Raw genomic sequence first — 17,512 nt, forward strand, 5'->3', positions numbered from 1 at the left:
TGTTGTTACAGTGTAAAGTATGGAACCCTGCACAGACGGTCGGTCAATGTGATTTAAGCAACGTGCAGTCATTGAATCAGCTTTAAACTTACTCGCCCAACGACGCACAGTACTCACATCAACAAAATCATTAGAAACTGATTTCAGCCTCTGATGGATCTACTTTGGGGTGACCCCTTCTGCTTCTGATGAAGACGTTGAGAGAACTGTGAGACAATGGTTGCGGAAACAGAATGTCGACTCCTTCCGTGTCAGCTTCAGAAAACTTGTTCATCGTTGGGAGACATGTATCCAATTGGCTGGTGATGATGTGGGAAAGTGAATATTGGTAATTAAAGATCACATTCTAAGGATTATTTGTGCGTTTGATTTATTAAAATATTCCCATCCAAACCCAGTTAACGAAGGTGGAGGCATTACCTTTTCACTCCACCCTCGTATAAGTTGAAAGAAGATGGCCGAGAAAGGAAAGGGAAGAGCTTACTGATGTAAGCTGCATCGGGTCATCATGCGGAATCATCGTCGACGAGTGAAAATGTGTGCTAGACTGAGATTCGAACCTGAAGTCTCCTGCTTACTAGACAGGTGCGTTAACCACTGCACCACCCGGGAGACAGAGTGTATTGCTACTGGGAGGACTATTTCGGCACGCCTCACGGGCGACCCATATTCCCACTGAGGGCCACCTGTCCGCAGGTCCTAAGCATTTCCTTATGCTCGCAGCTCTGAGATTCCTGCAGGAGGTGGGATGTACTTGTGCACTTGGACTGAAGAAGGTGGATCCTTTGCCCATCTAGGCGAATCAGTTACATGAATGCGTAGTGTGTGTTCTTTCGGACATGCCTGAATCAATTATATGACTGGAGAGTGTCCGAAAGAACGTACGAGTACATTGCGCATTCATATAATTGATTCCCCTGGATGGGCAATGGATCCACCTTCGTCAGTGCAGACGCATAAGTATGTTCAACCTTCAGCAGAAATCTCAGAACAGCGAGCGTGGAGGAATGGACAGGAACTGTGATTAGGTGGCGCTCAGGTGCCGCAGTGGTTAAGGCACCTGCCTAGTAAGCATCAGATCTCAGGTTAGAATCCCACTGTGGCACACATTTTCAGTCATCGCCGCTGACATCAGTAATCCCTTTCTCCTTTCTTTTCCTTTCTCCCTCCCCCCCCCACCCCCGCCCCACCATCTTTAATTTATATTCACACATCAAAAAAGTTTTGCATCACCCCAGTTCCCAGAACTCCTGAAGATGGACGTTGACTGTGGTTGTTGTATCACAGACACAGTCCCTTTGACTGTTCAGAGATATCACTAGACCCGCCGAAAGATGTAAACAGCCCTGCTTGAGCAGCGCCTATTAGACGGAAGGGGTCCGTCAGCCGAACAGGTCCAGTCGTTCCACCAGGAAGGAGGTACAAGGATCGTGTTGTCTGTAGTTAAATCACCCCTAGATCGTCAATATCTCGGTTCGATCGAGTCCGCATTGTTTCTTTGTGTCAGGAAGGGCTCTCAACAAGGGAAGTGTCTAGCCGTCTCTGAGTGAACCAAAGCAATGTATTTTCGGACATGGAGGAGATACAGAGAGACAGGAACTGTCGATGACATGTCTCGCTCAGGCCGCCCAAAGGATACTTTTGTAGTGGATGTCCGCTACCTACGGATTATGGCTCGGAGGGACCCTGACAGCAGCGCCACCATATTCAATAATGCTTCTCGTGCAGCCACAGGACGTCGTGTTACGACTCAAACTGTACACAATAGGCTGTATGATGTGCAACGTCATTCCCGATGTCCATGGCGAGGTCCATCTTTGCAACCACGACACAGATGGGCCCAGCAACATGCCGAATGGACCTCTCAGGATTGGCATTACGTTCTCTTCACCGATGAGTGTCACATATGCCTTCAACCAGACAATCGTCCGAGGCGTGTTTGGAAGCAACCGGCCAGTCTGAACGTCTTAGACAAACTGTCGAGCGAGTGCAGCAAGGTGGAGGTTCCCTGCTGCTCTGGGGCGGCATTACGTGTGGCCGACGTACGCCGCTGGTGGTCATGGAAGGCGCCGTAACGGCTGTACGATACGTGAATGCCATACCCCAATCGATAGTGCAACCATATCGGTAGAATGTTGGCGAGGCATTCGTCAATTCGCGCCCCTATCGTGCACATCTTGTGAATGACTTCCTTCAGGATAACGACATCAAAAAAATGGTTCAAATGGCTCTGAGCACTATGGGACTCAACTGCTGAGGTCATTAGTCCCCTAGAACTTAGAACTAGTTAAACCTAACTAACCTAAGGACATCACAAACATCCATGCCCGAGGCAGGATTCGAACCTGCGACCGTAGCGGTCTTGCGGTTCCAGACTGCAGCGCCTTTAACCGCACGGCCACTTCGGCCGGCGATAACGACATCGCTCGACTAGAGTGGCCAGGCATGAACCCTATCGAACATGCCTGGGATAGATTGAAAAGGGCTGTTTATGGACGACGTGATGCACCAGCCACTCTGAGGGATCCACGCCGAATCGCCATTGAGGACTGGGACAATCTGGACCAACAGTGCCTTGATGAACTTGTGGATAGTATTCCACGACGAATAAAGGCATGCATCAATGCAAGAGGTCGTGCTGCTGGGTATTAGAGATACCGGTGTGTACAGAAATTTGGACCACCACCTCTCGCTGTATGGTGATACAACATGCAGTGTGTGGTTTTCATGAGCAACAAAAAGGGCGGAAATGACGTTTATGTTGATCTCTATTCCAGTTTTCTGTACACGTTCCGGAACTATCGGAACCGAGGTGATGCAAAACTTTTTTTGATGTGTGTATGATGTATCATAGCTGCGAACTCCGCATTGTGTCTGTTCTTTCGGACATGTTCGAAAGAACATTGACCACTCATTCACATAAAAGTCACTGATCAGCTACGGTACGGTTAACAGGTGTATCGCAGTGTCGGAGCAAAACTGCACTAGAACTGAAAAAACTTACTCCATAGTTATACGTTCCTTCTTGGTAATACTTCTAAATTGTACACCGATTAACCGAAATAAATCAAACAGAAGACAGTTACTCTGTATGGAGCCACCGCAGACCGTTGGTTCTTCACACCAAAACACTCACGTAACATCGCTGGAGTTCGGGTTCACACTGTAAATGAATCGTTATGGATATGTGAACAATACACAACGCCTCTCGCCGCTCTCAAAAATTCAGTCACCTGCGAGGTGTCAGCGAACGCATAGTGCAGAATTTTTGCATGTATAATTCGTGTTCCATGAAAGAGAATGATGTTACGTGCAGTAAGTGGTAGCTATGTGGAAGTAGAAACTGTAGCATGTTCTATGGATGTGGTAGTCAGAAGGGTGTAAACAAAATGTTAAGCCCTACTTACAGATCCTGTTGATATTCTAAGTCGTGTCTTCCATTTATTCTTAATTTGTTCTTTAGAGAGTTGCCTTACGTTTTCGGTGTTTCCATCGACAGCGGGGTATGCCTGCCGGTTACGTCGTTGAAGAAAGAGCTGCAGGGGAGGAGTACAGAAAGACGAGGGCTTGCGGGTACCCACAAAGTAACGCCTCGCTCTAATTATGGGATAATTCCCGACGTTACCACTTAATTCTGAGTGACGAGTCGTCCCTCAGAACAATTGATTGCTGCTAAAGAGCAACTGCACAAAGGGAACTGCCACCCTCCTCTCACACCTAACCGAGGTGCAAACATTAACATTACAGAAGGCACAAAGATATTTCCCTCTTAATTGAAGAACGAAATCTGACAGACGGCACAGAAAGGTGGTTTCCTCTTCTATCGGCACAAATAAGTAATTTTTTCTCTCAGTTGGGGTGACAGGAATGCCACAACGAAGTACTAAATTATCTGTTTTACCTCACTTCGTTTCGGTTGTATAGAATTTGAAGCGAAGGTGTTCACTATGGTACGGTAAATCGGAGATTTTAGCACTTTGTGAAATTAAAGGTATGAAATGGAACGAAATTAAATGGTGGTACGGCTTTATTGGCCGGGAGACACCATCCGGGTTCGTCGGCCGCCTAGTGCAAGTCTTTTTATTTTACACTGCTTCGGCGACTTGTGCATCGATAATGATGAAATTGTCAAGAGGACAACGCAACACCCAGGCACCGAGCGGACAAGAATCTCTGGCCCGGCTGGGAATCAAGCAAAGACCCCCCGCATGGTAGTCAACAGCCACGACCAGCTGACCTCCTGGCAGATGCAGGGATTGCGAACATGATGAAATCGTTTTCATTTATCTTTCACTTTTTTTAAAAAATCAGGCTGTTTACTTAGAGCTGTGATCGGTCTCCGTTTTTTTGAGAATGCGTCGCTGCTTCAAAATGGCTCTAAGCACTATGGGACTTAACAGCTGAGGTCATCAGTATCTTAGAACTACTTAACCCGATCTAACCTAAGGACACAAGCCCGAGGCAGGATTCGAACCTGTGACCGTAGCAGCCGCGTGTTTGCAGACTGAAGCGCCTAGAACCGCTCGGCCACCGTGGCTGACAATGCGTCGCTGTTTTTACTACTATTTGATACAAGTTAACTCTTTACTCAGATATAATGTCTTGATGATTGTATACAATCTGGAGAAATTGTTCCTCCATGTTGTTTGGAACATTCAGGCTTTTAACACATCATTACTTGAACCATCTTTGGTTGACAACACTATAATTCTAACAGGTAGATAAAGCTGACTTCCTATTCTACTTATCTCATCAAAACCTACTTCTGCTTTGTAAAAATTGTTTTCGGAGGAATTCCACAAACACAAATATTTTTTTGTCCCTCTAGATTGCTTTACTTTTTATTTCTGTAATGAATAATTTCGGTTCACCTGAAACATCCTGAGATCTGATTGTTCGGCGACAGGAGTAACGTGTCCAAACTATCAGGGAAATTTACATGTTACGTCGCAGGATAAGTATTTTATCCTGTGATGTATCATGTAAATTTTCCGGAAAATCTGGGCGAATTAGCCTTGTAGCTCGTGTAATTAGGCCTGAGGGTGGTTCACGTGAACAGAAACCGACTATTTTAAGAACAAAAATGTTGAAGAATCTAGACGTATAACAAAATCTTTATTTCTACTTTCCTATCTTCAGACCTTCAAATTAGTATTCGTTGTTTGCAGTCTATTATAATCTCATATTTAGAAGTCAGTCAACGAACAATTCCGACATAATCTGTTATTTTTGTTCAAAATTCGCATCGTTAATATTTCTGTGGCCCGAATGACGTAGCTTATCTCTTTGTCTGCAGCTCTTGATGTCTTCCTGTATTCTTCCTATATCAGAATCAAATCGATTCGGAGCCTACCACTGTTACTGTTTATGCTTATATTAATATAAACTGTCATAGTTTCGTATTGAATATAATTTACCAGAGTGGCCGAGCGGTTCTAGGCGCTACAGTCTGGAACCGCGCGACCGCTACGGTCGCAGGTTCGAATCCTGCCTCGGGCATGGATGTGTGTGCTGTCCTTAGGTTAGTTAGGTTTAAGTAGTTCTAAGTTCTAGGGGACTGATGACGTCAGAACTTAAGTCCCATAGTGCTCAGAGCCATTTTCTTGAATATAATTTAATTTTCTCATATGTCGTGGCTATTTAACTTGTAATGCAGGTCGTTTCATTTACTTGCGCATTGATTTTACTAGCTTGTTTATCCAGCTTATCGCTCAGCTATTGACTTAAAGCATTGAGAATACCAAGTAAATCATTCCGAGTTATTTTCAGTTCTGATTCCGAATTAATTAATTAACTGATGCCATATTCTATACCCTGCCAATGGCCTTGCCACAGTAGTAACACCGGCTCCCGTCAGATCACCGAAGTTAAGCGCTGTCGGGCTGGGCTAGCACTTGGATGGGTGACCATCCGGTCTGCCAAGCGCTGCTGGCAAGCCGTGTGCACTCAGCCATTGTGAGGCAAACTGAGGAGCTACTTGATTGAGAAGTAGCGGCTGCGGTCTCAGAAACTGACATACGACCGGGAGAGCGGTGTGCTGACCACATGCCTCTCCATATCCATATCCAGTGACTCCTGTGGTCTGAGCATGACACGGCGGCCGGTCGGTACCGTTGGACCTTCACGGCCTGTTCGGGAGGAGTTTAGTTTAGTTTATATGCTATACCCTATGAGAAAACTGTACATCGCGGTAGTCGCGTAATATTGCTCGCAATCACTTCCAGTTAACCTGTTCCCTGCTGACACTCGAAAATCACCTCTGCAATGACACAAAGAGCTGCTAATGGAGCCTCCTTCGTGTGGTACGCTTTGATCGAAACCTGTCTTTTCATACAGAGACCAAACAGTTTCAAAATTATATTTATTTTCTATCTTCTTGCTTATTAAAAATCTATTTCCTGTTTTTGTTAGTTCGTGCCACTTGCAACCACTGACTAATATTCAGCTAGCATAAATTCCTTTTGGTCGGGTGATTTTTTCGTACGAAATGTGCACTAAATTCCTAGGTTTGAGTTGCTGAACGTTCCTGCCTGTCGCACTGAGTTACAAGTAATACTAGCACCTTGACTGACTGAATCTCAATGACCATGTGGACTTAAGAGTTTGTAAATGAAACAATCAATTTCGAAGGACAACCAAAACTGCTAAAAACTGCAAACTCCTCTCATATTCAACTTCAAATGAAACTATATGTTAACATCAATAAACGTTTTTCAAATCACTATGAATCTCTATTGGTAAAGGTGTTCACTCATCAAAATTAAAAAGAATAAAACAACAATTGTTAAACAATACGGTCGCCATACTACTTCCATTGTGTAAGTAATTAGTCACCCCAGCAGTTGTTTTTATAATTTAAACATTCTCGTGCCTTTACTATTAAGAAAATACACTGAGAACAGGAAGTATAACATTCCCCATTGAATTAAAATTTAAATCACTCTGAGTTGTAGAAACATATTTATGCCAAATTTAGGAGAAAGGCAAGTACCAAAAATTTATTCTGTAATCAGTGTGACGTAAGAATACATACACGACATTTCAAAACGTGTCTTGAGAAAAAAACGCTCACCGGTGATGATTTGCACTCTCTAATCTGATCAAAAATCCCGGACGGCTTTAACTAAACTTTCCCAATTTTACACGTTATCACACGAAAACTAATTACCGAACGAGGACCAAAATTCGTAGCATTAACGTCAAGGACATGGAGAAGAGAAATAATGCAGAATCAATACATCTGAAACACTTTTAATGTGTTGCTACGATACAGCATACCATTAGATACTGGTACCATTACTGCTACAATGGGAGCTCAGTATGGCGCCTATCATTGTCCAGAAGAGTCTGAAAGTGCAGGACTGCATTCTACACACCAGAACGAAGCAAGTCCGTAGGTATACTTGCTACCTCTGTCGATATGCTGCGCACCAGATCAGCACATGTGTGAAGGTTTCCCAGGTGAATCGTGTCCTTCAGGTAGCCCCACAACCAGAAATCACATGAAGTGAGAGCATGTGATCGTGCTGGCCAATCATTAGGAAACGATCGGCTGACAACTTGATCGCTCCCATATGTGTTTCGGAGAATCAGGTGAACTTTAGGAGCGATGTGCAGTGGGGCCCCGTCTTGCATGAAAACTGTTAAGTTAAAGTGTCTGTCTCCTATAGGGCAGGTATGACATGTTGGGAATGCATTTCGCAGTAACGCCGGCCAGTCCTACTGCACGTCTTTCGTTGAGCTCCAACCTGTTGAAAAAAGAATGGGCCAGTGCTGAACGTAGCCGTGAAACCATACCGTACGGTGACACGTTCACCATACAGAGGAACTTCATGCACAGTGACTAGAGGTGAAGCCGGCCGTTGTGGCCGAGTGGTTCTAGACGCTTCAGTGTGGAACCGCGCTGCTGCTACGGTCGCAGGTTCGAATCCTGTCTCGGGCATGGATGTGTGTGATGTCCTTAGGTTAGTTAGGTTTGAGTAGTTCTAAGTCTAGGGGACTGATGACCTCAGATGTTAAGTCCCATGGTGCTCAGAGCCATTTGAACCATTCCTTTAGCAAACACTTTAATTGGTCAGCCACTTTAATGAGATAACTTTTGAATTGCAAACAAATTTATTTATGTTCAAATAACCTGCAGGAATGTAGCCGAGTGACGTAGTCATCAACCGCTGACGTATCGCTGCAAAGGACGCTGAGATGCCGTGTTCCGCCCAGCAGGTCGAACAGTGCAATATCCAAATTTGTGAAACTTCCTGGCAGATTAAAACTGTGTGCTGGACCGAGACTCGAACTCGGGACCTTTGCCTTTCGCGGGCAAGTTCTCTACCATATGAGCTACCCAAGCACGACTTGCGCCCCGTCCTCACAGCTTTACTTACACAGGTACCTCGTCTCCTACCTTCCAAACTTTACAGAAGCTCTCCTGCGAACCTTGCAGGACTAGCACTCCTGAAAGAAAGGATATTGCGGAGACATGGCTTAGCCGCAGCCTGGGGGATGTTTCCAGAATGAGATTTTCATTCTGCAGCGGAGTGTGCGCTGATATGAAACTTCCCGACAGATTAAAACTGTGTGCCGGACCGAGACTCGAACTCGGGACCTTTGCCTTTCGCGGGAAAGTCCTCTTCCATCTGTCTTACCATTCCATAGATGATCGTCATGGATCAACACAAGCATGCAGCTCTGTTAGGGACCTGTCCATCTTTACATGCAGTTTGTTTTTTCTCGGATGATACCATCTACCAGAAAGACAATGCAACGTGCCACGTGTATCACAGTGTACCTGGGTGCTTTCAAGGGCTCCACGATGAGTTTACCGTTCTCCCCTGGCCATCAAACCCCCCAGATTTAAACCCAACCGAGAATCTGTGGGACCGCCTCCTTTGAGCTGTTCGAGCCATGGATCTTCATTCGAGATATCTGGAGCAGCTGGCGAAAGCACTGGAATCGACATGACTCCGCATCCGTGTCGGTACCTTCCAGAATCTCATTAACTCTCTTCATGCACGTCTCACAGTGGTTCACGCCGCGAAAGATTGTTATTCACACTTTTGACAGGTTGTCACATTAATGCGACTAGACAGTGTATACGGTCTGTTGGGTAGTTTTAATGGAGATGATGGTAGGTGTTCTGGTGGACAGGAGGAAGACAGAAAGTGAAGAAGAGTGTGACGTGTGAGCAGAACCATAATATCAAGAGGAGATGGGTTGGTGACAGATGGAAAGGGAAGAGCTAACGAGGATCCCTGATGTGGAGTGGAATAGGTGGGGAAGGATTATAGTTGGTAACACGGATAAATTTCGGGATGAATTTTTTTGTCTGGGGCCGCAGCTCGTGGTCGTGCGGTAGCGTTCTCGCTTCCCACGCCCGGGTTCCCGGGTTCGATTCCCGGCGGGGTCAGGGATTTTCTCTGCCTCGTGAAGGCTGGGTGTTGTGTGCTGTCCTTAGGTTAGTTAGGCTTAAGTAGTTCTAAGTTCTAGGGGACTGATGACCATAGCTGTTGAGTCCCATAGTGCTCAGAGCCATTTTTTGTCTGGGGAGAGGCACTAGGTTGAAGCTGCGTTAGAATGGAGTATGGAGTGTCAGAAATTCGTGGTCCAGTGGACAGCGTTGCTGACTCTTGGTCACAGAATCGCTGATTCGATTTAGGCCAGTTGGGGGACTTTATCTTCTCAGGACTCGACGTGTATGTTGTGTTCATCATCATCCTCTTGCAGGTCGCCGAAGTGACGTCAAATAAAGAGACTTACAACAACTGGTCAAATTCCGCAGAAGGGGACTCTTGGCCAACATTGCTGTATGCACACTTTTAGGGTGTACAGGTTTAGAAACCTTGAGATGTGTTGGTATAGACGTGGCAGCAAACCAGGATTGGTGATCAGACGGGACAAAGTGAGGTTATCAGAATATAATTTTCAGATAGCTTAGGACCTATGTAAGGGACGGTAAGCAGATGCACATAAAACTTGGATGCAGCGGATATTTTTTTAAGGGTCAGCAGTGTAGATTATAATGATACACGTATCATTACGACTATGAACAATAAATAACCAGCCGCGCGGAGTGGCCGTGTGGTATCAGGCGTCCTGTCACGGACTGCGCGGGCTCTCCCGCCGGAGGTTTGGGTCCTCCCTCTGGCATGGCTATGTGTGTGTTGTTCTTAGCATAAGTTAGTTTAGGTTAGTTTAAGTAATGTGTAAGTCTGGGGACTGATGACGTATGCAGTTTGGTCCCTTAGGAATTCACAAACATTTGACATTTTGAATAAACAGCCAACCACATAATTTTTCCGTAATAACATAGCATTATAATCGTTGACAACGCTTAAGCAGTAGTTTGTTCTCAAGAGTAAGTATGTGCGGCACAGCGCATGTATAACTATAGGCATATGTCATGTAGCGTGTGTATCGAGGACTAATGTGGAGTGACGGTAACATAGGAAGTCACAGTAACATGCTACTTCCTCATGCCTAAAATAGCAACTAACCATGCTGTAGACGTTCATAAAATGTGTCTGTGAAATATGCAATCGTATATTGTTTTATTTATTCTGTTAAAAAGGATTATTTATTAAGAATATTCTAAAATTAGGTATTTCTCATTATAGGGAGAAATCGCTATAGTTTTAAGGAATATTCTGCAGGGAAATCCACGCTGATGGATTAGCGCAGCTATATCCCGCGTTTTTCAGTAACAATAGTTCCAGAAAGTGCAATATGGAGAGCGCTAGTTCAGACCCATTGTCGTGAAGCCGTATCTTGTGTGTGTATGTGGGTATGTATGTGTGCGTGCGTGTGTGTGGTGTTAATTGAGCTAATTATCAACGAGAGCCTCGAAAGACAAAGGTAAAATGCTACATTTCTACAAGATGAGCAGCTAAACAATTACAAGGGTTGGAACTTTAATAGTGGGAACTATTTATTTACAGATCGTACAAAATAGATACGCGATTCAAAGTTTTACTGGCCTTCAAAGTAGTCACCAGCATTGTGTATAACCCGTTGCCAGCGATGTGGAAGTATTAGGAAACTCTTAGCAGTGCCAGTTTTGTTGACAATTTAAGCGGCGCGGTATATGGCCCGACGAATTTTTAGCAGTTCTGAAGCGAATGCCGTGAAGTGTTTCCTTCAGTTTAGAAAACGAGTTGAACTCACGAGGGCTTAAGTCAGGAAAGTGTAGTACGTGGTATACCACTTAGCAGCCCCATCAGTCAAACCGATCAGTAACAGCTTGCACTGTACTTGCTTAAGCATTGTTATTGTTGTTGTTGTTGTGGTCTTCAGTCCTGAGACTGGTTTGATGCAGCTCTCCAGGCTACTCTATCCTGTGCAAGGTTCTTCATCTCCCAATACTTACTGCAACCTACATCCTTCTGAATCTGCTTAGTGTATTCATCTCTTGGTCTTCCTCTACGATTTTTACCCTCCACGCTGCCCTCTAATGCTAAATTTTGTGATCCCCTGATGCCTCAGAACATGTCCTACAAACCGGTCCCTTCTTCTTGTCAAGCTGTGCCACATACTCCTGTTCTCCCCAATGCTGCTCAATACCTCCCCATTAGTTATGTGATCTACCCATCTGATCTTCAACATTCTTCTTTAGCACCCCATTTCTAAAGCTTCTACTCTCTTCTTGTCCAAACTATTTGTCGTCCATGTTTCACTTCCATACATGGCTACACTCCATACAAATACTTTCAGAAACGACTTCCTGGCACTTAAATCTATACTCGATGTTAACAAATTTCTCTTCTTCAGAAATGGTCAGGTCCTGCAGAAAGTGGCGTCACCTCTGTTTCTATGCCGTTCATTGTTGGAACACAACCTATGACCAGCTTAGAGACTGAAGTGCTGACACATTCTGCAGGACCTGACCATCATTTTGCAGGACAATGCTCAAGCACGTACAGTGCAAGCTGTTACAGATTTCTTTGACTGACGGGGCTGCTAAGTGCTATACCACCTATTGCACTCCCCTCGTGAGTTCAGCTCGATTTACTGAAGGAAATACTTCACGGCATTCGCTTCATAACTGCTACAAATTCATCCGACAATACACCGCGCTGCTCGAACTGTCAACTGCTAAGAGTATCCTACGACTCCCACATCTCTGGCAAAGGGTTATAGACAATGCTGGTGACTACTTTGAAGGTCAGTAAAACTTTGAAACACGTATCCATTTTGTACGAGCTGTAAATAAATAGTTGCCACTATCAACGTTCCAACCCTAGTATATGGAATTATCTAAGAAGAAGTGGGCTCTTATTTATTACAGAATATATGTGCCAGATATGTTGTTGAGTCATGGGCTCTGCAGAACATCAGGGTACATTGCCCTAGCTATTAGTACAAAGGAGGAAGCAATATTATTGAAAGCCACAAGAGTGTAGCTGCGACGTGCATTTTATAGTAGCATTTTCGAAGGAGGCTTGGATGTAACTCACCACAGATGTAGAAGACTTAAGTTTATTTTTGTATGTGCTTTGGGTAATTCGAGCTTCATAACGGGAAACCATTCTGAGTAGCGGAATCCATGCTCGATTCTGATCTTCAAGTTACGTAATAATTGTTTGCGTTATTCAAAAAGCAAACGCTTTTAGAATATTATTATTTGCGTAGGCCAGAAATGATCCTTTTTTTCCTTTAAGAGTGTCTGTTGAACTGGCTACGGTTTTCAGTGATAAAAGCTGGTAGGAAACTGAATATAAGTACTGGCCATTAAAATTGCAGCACCACGAAGATGACGTGCTACAGACGCGAAATTTAAACGACAGGAAGAAGATGCTGTGATATGCAAATGATTAGCTTTTAAGAGCATTCACACAAGGTTGACGCCGGTGGCGACACCTACTACAACGTGCTCACATGAGGAAAGTTTCCAACCGGTTTCTCATATACAAACAGCAGTTGACCGGCGTTGTCTGGTGAAACGTTGTTGTGATGCCTCGTGCAAGGGCCCGTCGGAGTGGCCGAGCAGTTCTAGGCGCTACAGTCTGGAACAGCGCTGCTGCTACGGTCGCAGGTATGAATCCTCCCTCGGGCATGGACGTGTGTGATGTCCTTAGGTTAGTTAGGTTTAAGTAGTTCTAAGTTCTAGAGGACTGATGACCTCAGAAGTTCAGTCCCATAGCGCTCAGAGACATTTGGACCATTGTTTGAACCTCGTGTAAGGAGGAGAAATGCGTTCCACCACGTTTCCGACTTTGATAAAGGTCGGATTGTAGCCTATCGCGATTGCGGTTTATCGTATCGCTACATTGTTGCTCGCGTTGGTCGAGATTCAATGACTGTTAGCAGAATATGGAATCGGTGGGTTCAGGAGGGTAATACGAAACGCCGTACTAGATCCCAACGGCCTCTTACCACAAGCAGTCGAGATGACATGCATCTTATCCGCATGGCTGTAGCGCATCGTGCAGTCACGTTTCCATCCCTGAGTCAACAGATGCAAGACAACAACCATCTGCACGAACAGTTCGACGCCGTTTGCAGCAGCATGGACTATCAGCTCAGAGACCATGGCTGCGGTTACCCTTGACGCTGCATCACACACAGGAGCGTCTGCGATGGTGTACTCAACGACAGATCTGGGTGCACGAATGGGAAAACGTCATTTTTTCGGATGAATCCAAGTTCCGTTTACAGCACCATGATGGTCGCATCCGTGTTTGGCGACATCGCGGTGAACGCACATTGGAAGCGTGTGTTCGTCATTGCCATACTGGCGTATCACCTGGCGTTATGGTATGGGGTGCCATTGGTTACACGTCTCGGTCACCTCTTGTTCGCATTGACGGCACTTTGAACAGATGTGTTACGACCCGTGGCTCTACCCTTCATTCGATCCCTGCGAAACCCTACATTTCAGCAGGATAATGCACGCCTGCATGTTGCAGGTCCTCTACGGGCCTTTCTGGATACAGAAAATGTTCGAGTGCTACCCTGGCCAGTACATTCTCGAGATCTCTCACCAATTAAAAACGTCTGGTAAACGGTTGACGAACAACACGCCAGTCAGTACTCTTGATGAACTGTGGTATCGTGTGCTGCATGGGCAGCTGTACTTGTACACGCCATCCAAGCTCTGTTTGACTCAATGCCCAGGTGTATCAAGGCCGTTATTACGGCCTGAGGTGGTTGTTCTGGGTACTGATTTCTCAGGATCTATGCACCCACATTGCGTGAAAATGTAATCACATGTCAGTTCTAGTATAATATATTTGTCCGATGAATACCCGTTTATCGTATGCATTTCTTATTGGTGTAGCAATTTTAATGGCCAATAGTGTATGTAGATTCTGGACAGTTGGGAATGTGGGTCTCACGGGAAGCGTGCAAGGGGTAAGTCTCTGCATTCGTGCTATTCATCTGTGTCCTCGGTGGCTCAGATGGATAGAGCGTCTGCCATATAAGCAGGAGATCCCTAGTTCGTGTCCCGGTCGGGGCACACATTTTCAGCTGTCCCGCTCAAGGTATGTCAACAACATCTGTCGGCAGCTGAGGGTTTCAATTAATTATCAAACAATTAACACTGCTAATGAGGACGGAACTGAAACGAACGGGGACATCGCAAGATGTAGATGTGGAGTTTCATAAACGATACGGGGTGGCTCAGCATTTCTACCGGGTACTTTCTGTGCCTGGTCGAGTGCACAACTGGACGTAGAGCGGTGTGCATGTTACTGGGTGAGTACTGCACGAGGCGACGCAGAGCGCGGTGGCTCCACCTGCCGGCAGGCGGGGGCCCGCGACAGCCCGCCCAGGAGGTGCGCCGACCCCTGACATTAATTGGTCCGGTCGCCGCGTTTATTTGTCGCCCCGCGCGGTAAATCCAGGGCCCCCTGCTGCGGCCGCGGCCCACGCGCATTCCACGCGTCGAGCTGCAGTCGTCCGGGCCGAGGGCTCCCTCACACCTCGACCGAGGTCTTCGAGTGCCAAACGCGGCACACTGGGTCATTACAGTGCGGCTACAGTGTCGTTACCTGTCTGATCGAATTCATCTAGGAAGAAGTTCTGATGGATCGTGTTATTATCAGAACCCTTGTATTCTGAGTCGTCTCAAGTCGTTCACACTCCAGAGCACTTTGGAGCAACTGGTTACGGGTGATGTTCAGATGGGTGGACGAACTGTTCTCAAGCTCACCGGACAAAAAATTGTTTACCTACTTAAAGGAGCAAGCGGGTCCCTCTGGAGCACTACATATGATGTTCAGCTGGTACAGGCAGTCATGGGAGCTGGTCCATTCGAGCACAGACTAAATAAAATAAAATAAACGAAAAGACACCGCTGCAAAATATATAGTTGCCAATGCACTAAAGAACGAAACGAAATTCGGTCTGTTGACTTTCACACCCTCAAGTCCTTAAAACAGAAATTACAACGCCAAAGTATCGTTGCCACAAAATCTGATAAAGGCAACAGTATTGTGCTTTTGAACAAATGTGATTATGTGGATGAAGTTCATGAATTTCTGAATACCACAGCCTTCCAAGTCGTTCCTAAAGACCCTACTAAATTGTTCAAAGAGGATGTTAAATATGCAATCATTTCATGCAAAAGCATATTCTCTGAATTTGAAGTAAAACTGTTAACTAATATGTACCCAGTGCCTCCTAGAATGTACGGGCTTCCTAAACTGCATAAACAAGATATTCCTATTCGTCCAGTTGTATCATCATTCACTGCTCCATCTTACAAACTAGCCAGTAAACTTGATGTCCTAATTAAGAGCATGACTAAATTCAAACCAAAGCATGGTATTTCAAACTCTGTGGACCTAGTAAACAAGTTAAAAGGTATATCTGTCTCACACAGTGATAAATTAGTATCCTTTGATGTCAGCAGTTTGTTTTCTAACATATCAGTAGTAGAATGTATTGACATTCTGACAGAGCTGGTGCACAAGTCTAATGTCAATCCTGTGGAATTGAATGACTTGAGACTGGCCACACAGACCTGCCTTGCACAGAACTATTTCCAGTTCCAAGGCACTCTTTATAAACAATTAGATGGCTTAGCTATGAGATCCCCTCTTAGTCCACTGTTGGCTGAAATATTTATGGACCATTTTGAACAAAATTTTCTAAAAACAGAACCTTTGAGTGCAAACATCAAATACTGGTTTAGATATGTTGATGATGTCCTGTGTATGTGGACTGGTACTACAAGACAACTCAACACATTCTTGAAAAACGTAAACAGTCAACATAAAAATATCCAGTTCACTACGGAAATGGGCAACAAATCCATAAACTTCTTAGATCTCACCATTGACATCAGTACACACACACATTGTTTCAAAATTTACAGAAAAACAACAACTACAGATACAGTAATACCTTCTTGCTCACAACACCCCATAGCTCACAAACATACAGCTTTCTCATATCTATCCCCATGTCCAAAGATGATTTTAAAGCAGAGTTAGATAGAATAAAATTTATTGCCTCAGCCAGTGGCTACAATCCAGTTCTTATTGACCACATCTTGCACAGAAAACAAAAACGGAAAATTATACCCCTCCTCTATGCCCCACCTCCTTCCCCATCCACTGTCTGCAAGAAATGGTGTACTCTACCATTTCTAGGTCAGGTATCACAGACTGTAGCCAAAGCACTGAAATCCAGCAAGTATAGGGTTTCCTACTATGTCAGGAACACTACAGCCCAGTGTATTTTTAATAGCCAAGATAAGATCCAGTTATTAGCCAACAGTGGGGTATACAAAATCACCTGTTCTAATTGTGACAAATTTTACATTGGTCAGTCAGGCAGAGACATATCAACTAGGCTGGCTGAACATGAACGCAGCTGGAGGTTGCAGAATTCAGACTCTGCATTTGCTGAGCATGTACTGAGTGAGAGTCACAACTACCAGCCAGTGTCCCATGTACTTCACTTAGCAAACAAAGGCCATAAACTCAACCTGCTGGAAGCCCTGGAAATTAACAAACATCTTGCTCACAGTCCAGATATCATCCTAAATGACCAGACACAACTCAACACTTCCCCTCTCCTAAACTTCATATAATCATCTTTGTTGTTCATTACTTCCCACACTCTCTCTTCCTACATATTCCCATTTTCCTGTAGTCATTAAGTTGTTTTTATTTGTTGCAGTTGTCTTTGTATTCCACATATGCTGAAGTTTCAATAGTTAAGGGTTTGCTTTTAACTTGTACTTGTATTACTGTCCATGTTTAACTCCCCTTGTACTTGTCTCATCAAGTACTATTCATATTTTACTTCGCTCATTTATTTAATGTAAACTGGTATACAGCCACTGCTTTGATTATAATGTTAATGTTAAAATGCAGTACCATCACACTCTGAAACTGCAGGTTCCCTCAAACACCTCAATTTTCCTGCATTTACTAATTTCTGTTTATCTTATTGATATTGCTTAAGTTCCTCGTGTATTCTGTATTTACATTGACAACTGTCTCTTCTTTTTTAATTGGTTGCGTATCACTCTCCATGTTTCATACCTCTTGATTCAGCCTTGTCTAGT

At 44.6% G+C, this 17,512-nt stretch overlaps 1 pseudogene; it reads left to right on the forward strand.

Annotated features, from left to right (window-relative positions):
- The first annotated feature begins 5,816 nt into the window (after positions 1-5,816).
- LOC126459177 (5S ribosomal RNA) lies at positions 5,817-5,934 on the forward strand (annotated as a pseudogene).
- Positions 5,935-17,512: the final 11,578 nt, after the last annotated feature.

This window comes from Schistocerca serialis, chromosome 2 (genome assembly GCF_023864345.2).
Source record: "Schistocerca serialis cubense isolate TAMUIC-IGC-003099 chromosome 2, iqSchSeri2.2, whole genome shotgun sequence".
NCBI classification, from domain to species: Eukaryota; Metazoa; Arthropoda; class Insecta; order Orthoptera; family Acrididae; genus Schistocerca; species Schistocerca serialis.